This window comes from Carassius gibelio, chromosome B1, assembly GCF_023724105.1.
Source record: "Carassius gibelio isolate Cgi1373 ecotype wild population from Czech Republic chromosome B1, carGib1.2-hapl.c, whole genome shotgun sequence".
Taxonomy (NCBI): Eukaryota; Metazoa; Chordata; class Actinopteri; order Cypriniformes; family Cyprinidae; genus Carassius; species Carassius gibelio.
The window spans coordinates 9,929,395-9,948,367 of record NC_068396.1 but is presented as its reverse complement, the minus strand read 5'-3'; the positions used below and the strand labels follow the sequence as shown (position 1 = coordinate 9,948,367).

The following is an 18,973-nucleotide window of genomic DNA, read 5'->3' as shown; positions in this document are numbered from 1 at the left end:
CTCATATTTAGCCATGATGCATGGGTAATTATGAGAGAATTGATTATTTGAAACTAATTAACCTCCATTAGAGCAGTTCTGGCTTAAATATGAAAACAAACTATCCAAGTGGACTTTGCTTGGGGGATAGGTTCAAAAATGAAAAACAAACCCGCTATTCTGTATCGCTCAGACCTGTCCGTTCCTCTCCACCAATCACATGCCTTTAATCTGTATATCCCACCACTACATCTGTCTGCATAAAGTGTGGAGGGGGGTGTTTGGGAGTCATTAGTTCTGATCAGTTCATTAAAGAGATTGAGCGAGTTGCACTAATGGCCACTTGAGTGGTACCATGCCGTGGAAGATCGTCATTCGTTATTCCTCTCCTCATTCTCTTTCTCTCTGCTCTCCTTCTCTTTGGTAGTCTCAGTGGGATTAATTGAAGGTGGAAAGCAAGAGGGAGCGAGAAGTGGAAAGACGTGGAAAACAGGGGAAACATGGAAAAACAATCTCTTGCGTCCCTGAGGGATGGAGTGATGCGAAGAACTCGTCTAAGGGTGTTGAACAGAGATGCTTGGAAAGTCTGCTCTCCACCTGAGTGAAGAGTCAAGGTCATACACGGGCTACGATTCATCAACATCGGCCCAAATCACAGATCTACCCGTGAGACACAAAAACAGGTGTGTTTGCAGAGAGCATAGTGAAAATACATTGTCAATAGAAATAGATTGTTTATCAAAAAATTGCAAATGCAAATGAATCATGATCAGTGTTATTATTGTTAACTAAAACCTATAAAACCTAAAAAGATATTTTTAAAATAAATAAATAAATAGCTAATTTTTTTTTTATAAAATACCTAAACTTAAAAATTTGACGTTGCAAAATTTGAAGTTTCACCTAAAATTACTAAAAGTGAAATTCAAATTAAATAAAGTTATACAGATTAATTTAAAATAAAATGAAAATATAAAAACTGATTTAAAATGATATTAAATGTAATAATAGTATTTAACTAAATATTACTTAAACAACACTGAACTAATGTTAATCATTTATTCATTGAGTGCTAAATACATTATATATGATGACATTTATTAAATGTTGCTTTTTTTCAAAATTGGTATTCATAGCAACACGATATTACTTCAAGCCATCTGAGGTAATAACTGAGGCTATTAAAAATATTATTGTCCTTTACTCACAATGTTTGTGGGAAATAGACTGTTTGGAGATAAAGTAGATCCACTAAGAAAATGAAAATAGCACAATAAAGAGATATTGAAGATCCAAGAAGCTTTGGGCTAGAGAGTCAGAAAGCCTCTGAAAATGTGTACTTTTGTGTGTCGTTATCTGTGTGTCTGTGTGTTCTCACAGACACCTGTAGTTCAATAATGTATTTAGAGGCCCATTACCCTTTTCCATTATTTACATAACCCTTCCTCTCCCTTTCTTCGCCCATGGCGGTGAGATATAGAAGGATTGGGGAAATAAGCGTGATTTGGGTTGGATGCAACAGGCGAGATCAATTTATCATTATTTTTTTCTGAGGAAATTCTCCCTCTGGCTTTCTGACACACAAGCAACCGACAAATAAGCAAAAGAGAGTCCAGACAGAAGACGAAGAAAAAAAATGCGGTGCAACCTTAATTAAAAAAAGCCACATGATGTAAATGCATTCTGCATTTTTTCATACTCCTGGAGAACATCCTGTAACACTTCATTTTTGCTTTCTGTCTGTAAATAATTGAGTATTGGATCGCCACCTATTGTTGCAAGCAATCCCTGGGTGCCGCAGCAGATGTCGCAACCGATGATAATTATAGGAATATTATTTTGTAAAGGTCATTTGTTTCCATAGAAATCCTGCAGATGTTATCTCAGATAAACTCTAAAAAGCTCTGGAATCCCATATGACCCCTGGCTTGCGCTGAAGTCCTCACACAGAACCATGCAATACTCTGAGCAGATATATCCGCACTGATATTAGCCCCTGTGCCGGTGTTGGATTAATAAGGTTCTTCTAATGCTCATGTATTCTCAAATAAGACAAATATATCTTCCAGCATCTTTGAGGGGGGAAGTTCCTTTAATGGAGAGTTTTTCAGTAAGATGCACTTAGGTTCAAAGCGACAAGGTTTTTCTGTGTGCACATATTTTGGGTAAACTAAAGCGCTGTTGTTCCTTCAAGGACTCTCTTACCTCTCACTTCCTGTTTTCTTCACATTATGAAAAGAGGAATTTGGTCTGGTTTTTGTTATCTTTTATCACTCAAGGACAAATCTATATACTATTTCTTTTTTATCTTTCTTTTTTGTTCTGTTTCATTCTTTTTTGGGGACATTTCATGTAGATGGCATGATGTGTGAATGCCTTTTAGACAAGAAGTATCTGAATTTAGGTCATCTTGACTCTTATTTATTATATCTTATCAAAGCCAGTTTTCCTGTATAAAGGCAGTCAGTGTAAGTAAGTAGAACAATTTGCATGTGCAAGAACATATTTTGACTTATTTCTGTAACACTTTATAATAATTTTCAGTTGTAAATCATTTATAATCTATAAGTTAAAGGTGAACTAATCATTTACAAAACATTCATGAGCGATTAATATGTTTACAAAACATGACTATGCGTTCATAAATGATTAATAAGTCATATGTTAATTATGTTAATAAGGTTAATGTGCACTTTAATGGAGGTTCACAAAATCACTAGAACACAAGTCTGTGCTGATGAGAGAAAACCCACTGTAAGTCATTTACATACATTTATTCACTTGCAGCAAAATAATGTATTATTATTAAAAAAAAAAGTTTTGTACAATAGTTCAAATAATAGTTTTGTATTTTTGTGCTTTAACGAAAAATGCATAAATTATATGCTGATCATTTACTAATGTTTTGATCATCATTTGTTCATGATCTTATTGAGATCATGATACGATGTTGACATTTCAGTGAATAATAAGTGATTAATAATATATTAACTAATAACTTATTAACCATTTACTAAGGATCTGTTCAATTGTTTCATATACTGTTTTTTAAGATAACTTGTGACAGATTGTAAATCATTAGCATAACACTGTACTTAATTATTTGTGAATAGTCATGTTTTGTAAACGATTAGTTCATCAATATGTAATCACTTGAAAATGATTTATAACTTAATCTACAAAACATATAAAACAATTATAATTTTTATTTGTATTATTATTATTATTTTTTTAATCTTTAGAGCTTTATATATTTATATATTACTTGCTCCTGTAGAGCAAGGATATCTTGCAGTAAATAAATAAATTGACCTACAGGACAAAAGTCCTTTGTTATTGAACAAATTTCGTCCTTGGTGTGAAAAAGTCCACACAGAAGCATTGTTTTTATTTTTTATTTATTTATTATTTTTATCTATTTTTTCCAAGGTTTTTTTCTAACTGCAAATTACCCTTTGCACAGCTTAAATCATTTGCCTGTAAGATTTCTCAGAAAGATTTAACACCTGATAATTGTCTGAGTATTAGATATTAAATATATTTGTTAAAACGTTTTTATTGGTTTTTAATAATATAATATAATATAATATAATATAATATAATATAATATAATATAATATAATATAATATAATATAATATAATATAATTGTTTTTAAATCTGAATATGTTTCGGCCATGTTATCTCCACAGATGTTGCAAAGATTGAAGTGCTGAGCAGCGCAGACTGTGCAGTTGAATTTGTGGCATTCTGTTAACGCTTTCCCCCGTGATTGTGTGAAGGTTTTGATAACAGAATAAAGCGTTGATTACTCCATTGAGCGAGTTGTTTCATCTTAATGGGTGTTTTTATTTGACTTTGAAGCACTTGTGTTGCTTTAGTTTTCCAGTTTTATTCTTGGACTGAGGCATTATTTTTGTACAGCGCTGGCTCAGACGTTCACAAACTGCAGAGTGGTGAAATCTCAGTTCATTGTCTTTGAATCAAATGCAGCCTCTTTGTACCTTTGTGTAGCACTTTTTAGTACGAGTGAGTGAGCGAACGTGAGAGAGAGTAATTTAGTTTTCTTTTTTCCTGTTGTTCTGCAGTTCCATCTTGTTACAGTTCCATCTTCTCACTTTGCCAGGCAGAGTGAACTAACGCCTCAGACCTCCCTAATGAATCTGTAAGCAATTTCTTGCTTATTTCCGCGTATTTGCCTGGAGTAGACTTCAAGGCTTCAGTGTGAGCATTCTTTCCAGTTGTGTTTGAAGCCACACGTCAAAAACACATGCGTATGTTCATGTACGGGCACAGCAGGGCAAGACACGCTGACCCACTTAGCAGATCTTCCTTATAGTTAACACACCCTCTGTGCATATACACATGCAAAAAAACATCTGTTTGTCTCTAGTGAATATGTGTGTCTGCGTGTCTGCATACAAACACGCCTAGGGATCTTCTTTTTCTTCCTCCTTATCAAACTCTGATCAACAGAGCATCATATGAAATTATAATTACAGTGACATTCAGCTCCCCACTGTTCCTTTCTCTAGCGCAGACGTGCACACATACACACTGCTTCAAGCCCATATAATATTTCCCACTGTGCCATAAAAACAGACATCACTAGTCGCTCAGGGGAGCTTCATCAGTCCCACATAGAGAAAAGGGACGATGCAGGAAACACTGCAGCCCACATGCAGAGAGAGCAGCGGCCCTCTAAACATGCCTTAATTAACGTGCCTTTGTGTGAGTTTGCACTCGGGCCTGTGTGACTGCGATCTCCAGGTGACCTTTCTCCAAATCATCACAGCAGTCTATGTAATACTCTCTCCCTCTTATTTTCTGTTTTTCTTACTTTGTCTTTCTGATCTACCTGCACAAAGCTCCATAATGGTAAGCGTCTCTACTGAGAAGACCAGCAGATGGTCTGACTTGGATGCTTAAATGCTGCTTTGGCTTAACTAACTAGCAAGAATTCCTTGTTCAACCAGCCTAATTTTGCTATATAAAATATAAACTATGTAAAAAAAATATTTTTATGTGTAGGAATTTTGATCATATATTTATAAATTAGGCAGATAAAAGATATGAGGTATTAAATTGGCATTTGGATGCTGTTTGGCTGGTGCTACCAATATGAAGTCCAAGGAGATCTTGAAGAAAGTGAAGAAGGCCATCATTAAGCTGAAAAAAAAAACAACATAAATCTATGAGAGAGATAGAAAAAAACGTAGGTGTGGCCAGATCAACGGTTGGCTACATTTTTAACCCTTTGATGCACAATATGGGTCTAAAGTGACCCGACATCTTTGCAATAAATTAATTGAATCAAGAATTTCATGAATCCCTCAATTAATTTGTTTTTGATCATCAAAAATCCTTATATGTTTTTTTTCTTTTTTTATAAAAATTTATTTTGTGTTACTACCCTCCTAATGCACAACATGGGTCTAAAATGATCTATTTATTTCCTATGTTATTTCAGCTATGGATAATTGTCTCTTTGCTGAATCTCTATCATATAATTTTCTATTATTTCTTATGCCAGATAGTCTTTAAATGTGTTGTTTTTGATTTTATTCATCATTATGTTGATATAATTTATATGTGTATATATACCGTAATTGTGTGTGTTTGTGTGCGTGTGTGTATACATACAGTATATATTTTGAAAATATTATGTCTATATTTATAGTCATATAATTTATATTATAAATATATTTAATAATAATTATAATAAATTATATATGTGCAGATTTTGTCGGCTGTACATCCATGATGCAAATCTCCAGTTCCACCACATCCCAAAGCTGCTCTATTGGATAGAAATGTGGTAACTATGGAGGCCATTAAAGTAAAGTGAACTCATTGTCATTTTTAAGAAACCAGTCAGAGATGATTTGAGCTTTGTGACATGGTGCATTATCCTGCTGGAAATAGCCATTTGAAGATGGCACTGTACACTGTAGTCAAAAAAGGATGGATATGGTCAGCAACAATACTCGGGTAGGGTGTGGCATTTAAACAATGCTCAATTGGTACTAAGGGGCCCAAGGTGTGCCAAGAAAATATCCCCTACACCATTACACCACCACCACCATCCTGAATCGTTGAGACAAGGCAGGATGGATCCAAGCTTTCATGTTCTTTACACCAAATTCTGACTCTATCATCTGAATGACACAGCAGAAATCAAGACTTAGACCAGAAAATGTTTTTTTTCAATCTTCTATTGTCTGATTTTGGTGAGCCTGTGCAAATTGTAGCATACGTTTCCTGTTCTTAACTTACAGTAGCTGCAACTGGTGTGGTCTTCTGCTGCTGTAGCCCGTCTGCTTCAGGGTTCGACGTGTTGTGTGTTCAGAGATGGTATTCTGCATACCTTGGTTGTAATGAGTGGTTATTTGAGTTGCTGTTGCCTTTCTATCATCTCTAATCAGTCAGCCCATTCTTCTCTGAACTCTGACATCAACAAGGCATTTTTGTCCACACAGCTTCAGCTCACTGGATATTTTCTTTCTGAACAATTTACTTACACAAGCCTGATTACATTTTCTCTGAAAATACAAAATGTACATTTATTATTTATTATTACATTTGTTTGCCTCTCTGTGCCCACATTTGATACAGCTAAATTCTTAATAAAACATTGATATTTTTTTACTGTTTCTGTTGTCAGACAACCAAATGAATATGAAATAGTCACTGTCAGTGACTGAAATAGAGTTCTCTCTTTTTCCCCCCTAAATAATAGCTGTTGATTATATGTTTCTCCTGGTGCGTTTGTATTGAATAGGTCATCCAATAACAGAAATTAGTGATTTACACCAGTATGTGATGCTGCTTTTAGGCAATGAACCCTGGTTGTGGAGTAAATGAAGAAAGATATTATGATGATATAAATTTCCCATTCAAAGCCCAGTGAAGGTATACTGCCAGCTAATGATATAGGCTACATTTGGGCATAAAGTTGTGGGTGATTATTTTTTTAATCACCTGATGAGTCCTGATAATTTCAAAGTTATAAACTATTGTGTTTGTTTTCATTTCATCCCTTGTGTTCCTTTACCTAGTTTCTGTCTTCCCTTAATTGTGGCATTATGTTCAGTTGTGTCCAGTCATTATCCTCATTATCCTTCCCATATAAGTTGTATTCAATTCAGTGTTTCTTTGTCTGGTTTTATGTTCGTATACATGTGGTTACTGCCTACTCTCTGTGGATACCCCTTTAAGGATTATTAAAGACTGTATATTGTTTTCTCCTTTGTCTTTGTGCATTCCCTCAAGCACCACACCGTGCCAGAAGACCAGACCTGAAAAGCTAAATTAGCATACCCCTCCTATCCATTTTGTTTTTGTTTTTTATTCCAGTTCTTATTTTTCACCCATGGATTATTTGTAACATCTTCTTCCCCTCCTTCATCACAGATATCACCCCGATGTCCTCCTCCTGCTGCTGGAGCAGGGAGAGATGCCTCTCAAGGTCCACTCGGCGATCTTCATGGAGATTGCCTACCACTCCTACAACCTGGACAGCGGCCTCTGAACATTCTTCCAGACGAGCCTCAACGAGGAGTGTATATATATATTCTGCCGACGGCATTCAGAATATGTGTGCTACCCAAATAAAATTGACACAAAATTAATTGGTTTATCAAGCTAGATGATGCATTAGAAAAGGGGCTCATCTCCTGTTTCCAAAATGCATCACACAGTGCTTGAAAAAGCTGTAAACTAATTCCACATTGCACAAGGTGCGAACATCCTTACCCCTGTTTCACACATACTCCGTCTGCAGTGCGTATGCATTGCAGGGCCTTAGCTGGGGTCAGCAGGGACCCGGTGAAGGTTGTACCAGTGGGCCCTGTTTGAAATTGTTTAATTTGTATGTTCGTTTATTTTTATTTATTTGTGCTATTTACACAATGTTTAAGTTTTTTTCAAGTTTGTAGGTGTCAAGGTACAGAAAACAAATAATTAAATGTAAAATAGCACTGGATAGTCTTCAATGTAAAAATGAAATATACAATCAAACAATTCAGACACCTTCAACATTTCTCACATTATTATAATTTTGCTATATATATCAAAAATGATATCTGGTGTCTGAATAATTTTTGGTTTGACTGTTAAAACTACAAAGAAATTCAGTCAAGAGCAGTGAGTGATTTTCATTTTCATTTTCTTGGATTAACATTACAGCAGCCAGCAGCTAAATTAGGCAAGGACACTTTAAGAGACGATGAACGCATCCAATATAATTCACATCCCATTTTTTTCCTCAACTGTTTACTTTCACTTAAGAAATAACTGACAGTTTTTTCGAGCATAATTTCCAAGGTGGATATTTTTACATATTTTGTATGTATTTGTCGGCACAAGAGCAAAAATAAGCAAATTCGATGTTCAAGTGTTTTGAGACGCCTTTCTCTGCGTGAGCCCTTAACACCAGAACACCTCAGTGCTGAATTGGTCTCTTTCACATCTTTTTGTTTGTTCAAACTGCGATTTGTATTTGTTCGTTCAGGTGCAGGAGGGACTTCGAGGAGAACTTTGCAGAAGTGAGCTCGGTTCAGTGTCGCAGTCCGTGATACGCGGCTCTCTCTCTCTCCGCACCGAACACAGCACGCGAGTAACCAGCTACTCTGTTCAGCTTTTTCGCGTCTTGTGTTTGGATGCTTTAATGTTTAAATTGACAAGCGATAAGGGTTAAAACATGTGAAAAAGATAAGCTTTCGTGACGATGCGCAGCAGTGGCCCGCCAACTGTCCTGAGCATCTTTTTAGGCTGTCCTTAGCCAGTCGGTTATATAAATTTCTTCAAAATCTTTGAAAACCTGCATGACATTCTTTGCAAGCTGTTCTTTCACCACAATAAAAGTAAATGGTGACAATGGCTGTCAAGTAAACAAGCTACTGTAGGTTGTCTGAAGACTTGAGTTGTATAGAATACTTTTATGACAGTTTGATGTGTCTATTTTGATGCCTTTTGGATTTGTTTACTTTCACTGATTGAAAGAGTGGCATGAACATTCTGCTAAACATCTACAACCCCCCCCCCCATATTATCTCAATAAAATATTTATTTGACATACTGAAGTCAGAGGATTTTTCCCTCAATTCTTGCTCTCTTTGCTTCCTTCCCATATTCTCTCACATGATCCTTCTCTTTTGCCTTTCTTTATATCTGTTGACGATGCCATGAGAATGCCCAGATATATTAGAAAAAGCAAAAAACATCACAAAATGGAAAACAAAACATTGGCAAGGGAGATAGCAAGACACTGGCAAAATAAAAGCAGGAGAGATGCAGAGAGAGGAGGGAATGGAAAGGTAGAGATCGAAGGAAATGAAACATTAAATTGTGACTGTGGTTAAAAAAAAACGAGCGCATTCTGGGGAATATGCTTCCTGCTCTTCGCTGTGGCAAGCAATCTCCCACTGGTTTGGTTTGCAAGGATGTTCATATGCTTGCATGTGTAATGGATGCCACAGGAGGATGACAGGATGGAGGGATGCTGTCTTGGGGATGGACCAGGCAAAGGCTTGCTGAGGAGAAAGTGATTTCAAGGAGGCGACTCTCAGATATCAAATGATTGTGCAAATGTGCCTCTGCCTGAGGCAGCTAGTGTGGACAAGACAGAGACAGAGAAAGCAGCATTACACCCTGACCCAGCTAATGAAATATGTTTTTCTCTCCTTGTCCCTCAGTATCCCTTTTTTCTGTTTTTTTTTTTTTTTTTTCTTGAAATTTATTAATATCAGTTGTTCCTCTTGTAGTAATTCTGCACTGGTCTTAAAAGAAATAGTTTTATAAAACATCTCTCTTATGTTCTGTAAGTCTTTACTTCATAGGAATACAGTAATTCACATAAAATTTTAAATTTGCTGAGAATTTATTCAACCTCAAGCTATCCAAGATGTAGATGAGTTTGATTCTTTATCGGAACAGATCTGGAAACATTTTTCAGTGCATCACTTGCTCACCAATGGATCTTCTGCTGTGAATGGGTGCCGTCAGAATGAGAGTTTAAAACATTACAATTAATCCACATAATTCTGGTTCGACAGTTAATTTCTTGTGAAAAAAAATAAATAAATAAACAAAACCTGTGTTTATAAGAAACAAAACAATCAATACGACTGTTGCTTAAAACTTTGGTGGGTAATTCAAAATGGCCTCTGTATATTTGAGGTCTCTGGTCTGTTGTGTTTCCCTACTTTAGAAACATTCTGAAAGTAAAGAATGCTCCCAGGGATGAGAAGAGAAGGAACCTGAAGAAAAAATAAGTTTTCAAATGCCTGTGAAAACAGACTGGTACAGAGATGTGAATGAGGTTTAGGGGGGTGTAGTCCAGTGGAATAATTCATGAGATATTGTTCATTAAAACAAAGTGAACAGATAGCGAGGCCAATGTTTGTTGTCTTATTCACGTTACGAGAGCAGAATACAAATAAAGAACTTAAAATAATACAGTGCTTGTACTAAAACAAACTTCTGGCTCAGGCTGTGTTTACATGCAGGGAACATTCCTATATAGAAAATCAGAATTCGGTTATATTGCTATTAAATAAGCATCATATAAATGCAGCTTAGATAACCAGATTTAGCCAAAATTCAGTTTTCTGGAAATCTGACTCAAAAGCTGGAATATCCAGTGTAACTTTCCATTCCTTTATAAACGTGCATGTCTCTAAAGAAGTGTAGTTCTGTGTGTTTAGATTAGATTAGTTTGAAAAGACGAACATTTGAAGAAACACAATTGAATTTTAGAATATTGTACAAAGCATAGCATAATATAACTTAGAATATTATACAGTATATAGTAAATAATAAACCACAGTGTATATACAGCATAATGTACAATATACAATATGTTCTTGTAGATTATCACTATACATTATAGTATAGCATAATGTATCTTAAAGAAATAGTTCACCCAAAGAAATTAAAACTATGTCTTTCCAAACCTATACTGTATGAGCTTATTTATTCTGTTGAGCACAAAAGAAGATCTTCTGAAGAACGTGGGAAACCAAACAGTTGATCGTAGCCATTGACTTCCATAGTATGAGAAAAAAAAAAAAAATGCAATGGAAGTCAGTGGCTCCTGTCAACTGTTTACTGTTAACAACATGAGTAAAGGATGGCAGCATTTTTATTTTTGGGTGAGCTACAGTATCTCTTTAACAGCATAGAACAAAGTATAGTATAATTTAGCATAATAGAGAATAATATAGAATAATAAAAAACAATATGGCATTTTATTAGTATGTTAGTGTAGCTTAGTGTTGTATAGCAATGAAAGTATGTAGTACAGTATAAAAAAAAAAACATCCTATTTCCACCATTGTTTGATTTCACAATGTGCAACTGCTGAGCTCTCTTAAGTCTCCTTGGAAGAATGATAATAGACTTCTGTCAAATAGTTGTGTGTTAAAATGCAGAAAACCTGATAGAGAGAAAGCGCCTTCAGCATCTCTTGCAGATTAATGGATCCTCTCATCAGCCATGTCTCCGGCATCAGATTATCCCCTCAACAGCGTCAAGAGTGCTTTAACTGCCAAAGTACGCATGTGGATCTTATCTGCGATTCTGTAGAACCACAGTGAGGGAATTGTTTACAACAGAGAGCTTGTGTGCAAACACAATAACGTTTTTCTGCATGTGATTCCAGGTCATGTAAATTTTTCTCCCGATATGAATATGTATGGAGCCCTGGCTCTGATTAGGGAGCCCTGCAATCTCATGTAACATTTATCGAGTGCAGGAAGGACAAATACAGCATGTTCCTCATGAAATATGTACGTGATATCTCAATATGCATGTGTCTGCTTGGATGTGCGTCTGTGTGCATATCTTATTGAGTCACGCCACTTTGATGTCCCTAGACACTGGCCAATATGGTGACTGTTTGCTAATGTAGATTTGAGCCATAGCTGTGGGTTATCATATGGATACTTGTATCATAATCACAGGAGGTCGAGTCAGCATGCATTAGTATCATATCTCTTGGGAAAACCTCTAATGATTATGAGATTATTATAATGTCCTTGCATTCATACAGATATCAAATGTATACTCTATTACAAACTACTTACTTCATTTGCTATTATCCATACTTCTTCAAACAGGATGGGGATTGTGTCTTTAAGCCGCTTTTTCACTGCCAGTAACATCCGAGTTTAATGTCAAAATTTGCACCCATAGTAGCATCTGTAATTGAGAATTTAGATTGTTTTGCATTTTCACCCATAACGACATGTTTCTCTTTGCATCTCCTGTACAGGAGCTCAACAGGAGCGGTCCAATTATTTATCATGGTGGGATGAATGAATAATAAACAAATTTACTCGTATAGTACAAATGAACGTAAAGTATTTTGGGTTGCCTGAGGCTACAGTGTCAAACAATGTACATAATCATTCCGGTTTCTATTTTTTTTTCTGAAATACATGACTTTCAATCAGGCAGTCATACAGTTTAGTCTGTAAGGAGATTGTTAAAATAATCCATGTGACATCAGTGGTTCAACTGTAATTGTATGATGCTAGAGAATAAAAAAAAATGTATTCAATAATTTGTCTCCTTCATGATGCCTATAGCACCATTTTGGAGAGTATCGCATACGTAAACAGCATATGCTGTTCTGTGTCAGCTGTACCATATGCGGATACATTGTTTATGCTTTAATCTAAACATAAACAATACATCCGCATAAATGCCTTGCATACGTTGTTTACGTATGTGATACTCCCTAAAATTCCGATATACGTGCCGTGGAGGAGATGAATAGTTGATGATCATATTATCTGAAATATCAATCTTGATCGTGTTAGGATCATTGCTGTTTATGGGAGGGTCAGAGAGCTCTTCAAATTCATCAAAAATATATTAATTTGTGTTCCGAAGATGAACAAAGGGCTTACAGGTTTGGAATGACATGAGGGTGAGTAATTATTGACAGAATTTTCATTTTTGGGTGAACTATTCCTTTGAATTAAGCACAATTATTTATTAAAAATGAATTAAATAAATTAATAATTAGTTAAACTAAATTACAAGAATAACAATTGAGTTAAAACAAAACAAAAAAATATTTTTTGTATTAGTATAAAAAAATCTATATACATATATAAAATAAAATAAAATAAATATTTTAATTAAAAACACCCAATATCAAGTGTACTGTAAAATGTATAAAACTGGAGAAATTAGAATAAAATAAATCCAATTTATTGTCATGCTGACCAAATTTTATATAAATGTATTACTTGCTTACATTTTCTCATTAGATTTCAACAGGCCTAACAATTGATATAATCAAGACAAGTCTCCATCGCACACAACCTGAGATAGATTAAGAAACATTCTTACTCACAAACTTGCACCCATTGCCTTTTAATGCATCCTTTTGCATACACATTTGCTTTCTAGAAACTATCAAAACTTAATGTTTTCTTAATCTTTCTGATTGTCAGTTCAAATTTTCTGAACAATGTGCATGCATATTATTTGTGCAAATATAGTGTTATGCAGTGTTTTATCAACAGTGACACTCTGGTGACTGCTTGTACCTCAACCCTTTGAATAATTCAGTCGCAATATGTTTTTCTCAAGGAGAAACTGAATTTCTTGCTGAAGGTTTCCCTTTTTTCTTGTATCATTTTCCAAATAGGCTTTGTGCTTTCTTGTTCATTGATAAATGGGGTATCTTCAGTCTGTGTACCCTTTGCATTAACACGGAAATTGTGGACTAAAGTTTGCCCCGGATTGTCCCACAGGTCGCTTTTGAAGGTTACTGCAAAGTTTAAGTTCAAAGTTACAGTAAAGTTAAAACCTCACATAAACCACAGCAATTCTACTTGCAATTTACTGTTTAATTGCAATTTCAGCCTTGGCTGGCCGGCTGTGGCCCTACATATGGATTTGAGGCTGCAGAGCTGAAGTCTATCATCAGTTAGCCACACTGTCCGCTCCGCGCTGTGTGTGTGTGTGTGTGTGTGTGTGGAGTTAGAGGAGTGCTCTCAGATACTGGATAATACGCTCTTCTGCTGCCTGAAAGCACTGCTGCTTTTAGGCTCAAAATTAGAGTGCTCAACTGCCAAACATGCATCCGTGGTCTCAAACCACCACAGAAACAGACTGGTTACATTTATGCAGTCTCAAGAGCCTCTCGGTGCTGGCCAACAAAACACTGGATGCCACAAAGGGGAGTGAAACTCATTTGAAACATCTTATTTTGTGTGTAGATGTGTCTCACTCTGTTCCTTCAGGAGCCCCGAGGGAAACGGTAGTTTGGACACTCTAAACGTATTCTCTTTAAATGCGAAACCTCTTTTAGATTCACAGAATTTGGCTCCGGCCACGAATTTTCGAATTCCCATGGACAGTGGTAATTATGTTAAGTGGTATTTGTATCAGCGCTCTCTTTTTCTCTGCCTCTTACCGTTTCTCTTTCAGATGTGCGCACTTTTTCTGTGGAAGGGGTGTGCTGCAGGTGTTTTGGGGCCTTTGGAGAGCTTGCAGAATGAGTCAGTGGTTTATTAAACAGCAGCCAAAACCAGAGGAGAGAGGATGAGATGAGAAGCGAGCAGAATGGGGGAGAAAAGGGGAGGTGAGATGAAAGAATCTGGAATGCAGGTTTGCAAAGCTTTTGGCAGCTGATTGTGACATTTGCATTAGCAGCCATTAGCAGTGGGGGAGGGGTCCGAAAGAAATCAGGAAAAAGAGTGATTAATAAAATGAATAAATTTATTCCCGCGTCTGAAGATTTCCATATTTATATTACAAAAGGTCTTGCATCAATCCTCGATTTTTCGGTTTTCACTTGGCACAAATAGAAAACTGAACTTCATCATATTAAGTATTTTTTAGTAAACTAAAACTCCCAAATGGAGGGTAGTGTTGACGAAATCACAAAGGGTGCATGAAGCATCTGACTGAGTCTTGACAGGTAAGACAAGATCAAGCAGATTTCTTAAATATTTAAAGAAAATGGGAACTAAGATGGTTACTATCAAACTCTATATGATATTCTTATCCAGTATTATTAGTTACACCATAGTTTAATTTTTGTTCAAACACCAATCCTAAGAACAGTTGTAAGAATGGTTTAAATTAGCAAGCACCACTAATCATCCCATGCATAATATAATCTCTGAACTTTGACATGCTGGAGAGAAAGCTTCAACAAAAGCTCATAACCCTCAAGAAGATGGATTCTTTTGAATGTCTCATTTCTCCTTATACTTCTTAATAAGCATAGAATTGACATATTCATGATTTAGCTCTTTTAATGATAGCCGAAAGCACCTCTCAGCTCCAGTGACACTGCTTGGAGGCTGTAGAGATCACTGTCAAGCCACTTGTCTGAAAGAAGCCATACCATTTGGGCTGATAAGTGAGTGCATTGTGGATTTAGTCATTTAGCACACACTGTTATCCAAAGTGATTTGCGGGAGGGCAGTTAAAGGGCATTTCCTCTGATTCGCTCAAGGAAACAACTGTGATGTAGCAGAATTTTACTGGATATTAGAAACTTTCCATTGACTGCCTTACTGTTTGCAGCAAATTTGGGATTCAACTTTTTTGGTCAGAACCTGGCTAAAAAGTATGTTGTATATGACATATACATAATTTTTTTTTTTAGGATTTTCTGTTTAAATAAAACAAAATAAAATAAAACTTAGCTAGCACGAAATTCCATGCTGGTTTTAGTTTTTTAGTGCTTGCTTGATGTTTTCTGGTGAGCAAAGCGCCAATTTAGAAACTAATTGAAGAATAATGACTCCTTCTGCAAGTTACATTGATATGCTATTAGGTAGTGACTAACTGAATGTCTGAGTAAGTTACTGAATCATTTAATCATCCAATTTGTTCAAAAATATTGATGCTTTTAGGAATGAAAAAGGTAATTTGTATTTTTTTAATATTAAGTCACAACACATAATTGATTGCTTATTTTAATCAAATCAATGTTATATATATATATATATATATATATATATATATATATATATATATATATATATATATATATATATATATATATATAATTGTATATATTTGTTTACAAATTTTAATAACATCAATTACATGTTAGTTAATTAACCGCAAAATGTAAATAGTACATTAACTACAAATAATCCTATACTGTATGTAAATACTGAATTTACTTACAGGTCAGGGGGCAGACTGAATGCAAAAACACTTGGCAGATAAATTTCCTATGATGTGTGTGAAAAATCATGTTAATATGTAAAAATGTAGTTTATAGTGGAAATATACGATAAACTTACCCGCTGTTCAGTGCATTGACCTAAGAACACAAAGTTTACTGCCTTATGGGCATCCACAAGAATGTTAACCGTCTGTCTCTCCCTCTGTTTCCCTTGCTAGTCACTCTCTCTCCTCCTCATTCTCTCTGAGTCAGAGTTTTTTGGCATTTGATTAAACAGAATTACAAGCTCCAACCCTGGAGACTCAGAGCTTCAGCACATGCGTGTGCGTGTGTGTCTGTGTGTGTGCGTGTGTACTCCACCCACACGGGTGATAACAGGTGGGCAGAGATTTCTGACTTTGATTCAGATTCTCTGTCTCCCTTTCTTTCTCTATTTTCTTTGCATCTCTGGCTGCTGGGTTGAGAAGTGATGGATAAAGTCAAGATGTCAGATTTGAAAGTATAACAGACTTTGAACATCTCTAAATAAACCCCCATTCCCACCCTGTGATTTTAAAGCTTGATCTGTAGGACCATTTCAACAACACCGCTTTTTCAAGAAAGGTGTTATGCTGAGACATGGGTAGTAGCCTCAAGCAATGTCATGATATGCAGGAACATTGGAATAAATTGTTTCACATTTTGACAAATATACTTTGTTTGTGTGTATGTTAGGTACATGCATCTCCACAACTGAGGTTGATGCGATACGCATCTGGATGTATGAGACATTATAGATACTGTACATATAAAGCAGCTACCGATCCAGTGCGATGCGATTCACCCCATTACGATGCAGTGCAATCCAATGTCAATTTGATTCAACACAAGGCAATTCAATAAATTACAATGTAATGGAAAAAGTTTAATGCTTGGCAATTCAATATGGTACAGATATAGCTCACTTTTATTTCTTTGGTTCAGACAGACAGCAAATCATGAGTTAATTTAAGTGCCTCCTGACTTCTAAAGCTTCAGTCTCCGTAGTACAACATTTTTCACATAACAGCAATGGTGATGGGAAAATGTGCTTAAGAAACAATTTATAGAGGAGAAATCAATCTACAGTACATACAAAATCTTGGTCACAAATTATTGGTCACTTTTTAAATAATTAAAGTATAACACATCTACTAACAATTTCTGTTTAACTTTTATGCCGATGCACTGATGTCATTTGAGGAATCATACCATGCCCAGTGTATGGCTGCTGTCACTTTAACTGTTTATGTTCTTTTAACTTTTAACTCCCCATTCAGCCCCATTAATTAAAACACCTGTAAGATAAAGGAGAACCATGGTGGTTCGAGGTGACCCACCTTTGTACTTTTTATAGAGAAGCACTGATTAAGCAAGATGGATAAATGCGTGATTTCTATAATGTAATGATTTTTCAATGTGCAAATGGTAATTTATACAAGCATATACAGCTTCTATGTAATTTCTGATTGGTATAAACTATATATATAGATGTATGCTTTACATTATGATTTACTGTCCAGTGTCTGTGGGTGGCAGTTATTGCTAAATAATACTAGCTTCCTAGATCAAAGCACAATATAGATGTAATTGCACTCTCTTTCTCATTTACATATTATGGACCACATATAGCTTTGATTAAATTAGCACTCATATTTAAATGTACGCATATGTCCAGTACACACATACTATCACTCTCTCTCTCTCGTTTTCCCTTCGATCGCCCCACTTTCTGCTGTGATTATTTGACGTGATCATATTTGCTTTGCTCTGATTAATTCATCTACGCTTGACCCATTGACTGTGACATGATATTTCATGTTTATAAGCACATGCAGGCGCAGGAGTTTATTGGGAACAGGTGAAAGGAGTTGTAATGAACTCTTAAACAACTGAAAAATGATTGAGTGTTTCTAGCTGATCGTTTGTTAGAGTGCAATACACTTCAGAGCAGACCCAAATAAAAGCTGGACATGCTTAATGATGGCGCTCTTAAAAATGTGAACAGACAAATTATGTTTATAAATAACTGCACATGGGGGTAATACAAACTAGTTAAAATTTCCAATTTGTCAAGGAGTAAGTGTGTTGTGTATGTGTGTTATCATAATTAACAAGATTAGTAAATCACTGTGAAGTTTAAAACCTGAATATCAGTTGGTGTTGCACTTGGCTAAATGACTCTCCACCTGTGTCATCCATCATGTCTGGGGAATGAGTGGGCTTTAGGTAATAGTTTGACAGTGAAATCGTTGTTTGGATGGTATTTAATCACCAGTGTTGTTTTTGAGTCATACGTGGGCGTTTCTTTGACTATGGGCACTTTTGCCCCCTGAGGACTTCTGGAAAACAGAGCCTTTTAAAACACTCTTCACACTCTCACTAGTTTGTTTAATTTGTCCTCTAACAATGTCCTACGTACTGTGTATTTGCATACTGTATATAACAGGGGAATATCTGTAATTTGGAATACCAACTTTGGTGAAAATTACATTTAATTGACATTGTTAGCGGTTTATGCATTCAGAAGTATGTGGTCAGTAAGTTTTTACTTTTTAAATAAAAAATATAAAAAAATAATAATAAAAAAACAGTGTAACACACAGTAAGTGAAAATACTGTGTCTCAGTCATTTTAACAGATGCGAAACAGGCCAGCTGAAAGGTACAGTTTATTCCAGCCTAAGGTGGTTTGCTGGACTGGTTTAAGGTGATTTAACTGGTCTCCCAGTCTGACCTCTTGAAAAGTTTCCAAAATGCCTCTAAATCCAGTCCAGACCAGGCTGTTGTTTTACTCAGGGTTATGAGAG

General features: G+C 35.7%; 1 long non-coding RNA gene across 1 annotated transcript in view; it reads left to right on the top strand.

Moving 5' to 3' along the window:
* Positions 1-9,061, top strand: part of LOC127948708 (uncharacterized) — a 73,398-nt gene extending 64,337 nt beyond the window's left edge. Inside the window, exons 4-5 of the long non-coding RNA XR_008152161.1 lie at positions 407-662; positions 7,392-9,061. This is a non-coding gene — a long non-coding RNA (uncharacterized LOC127948708). The remainder of the gene's footprint in view (positions 1-406; positions 663-7,391) is intronic.
* Positions 9,062-18,973: the final 9,912 nt, after the last annotated feature.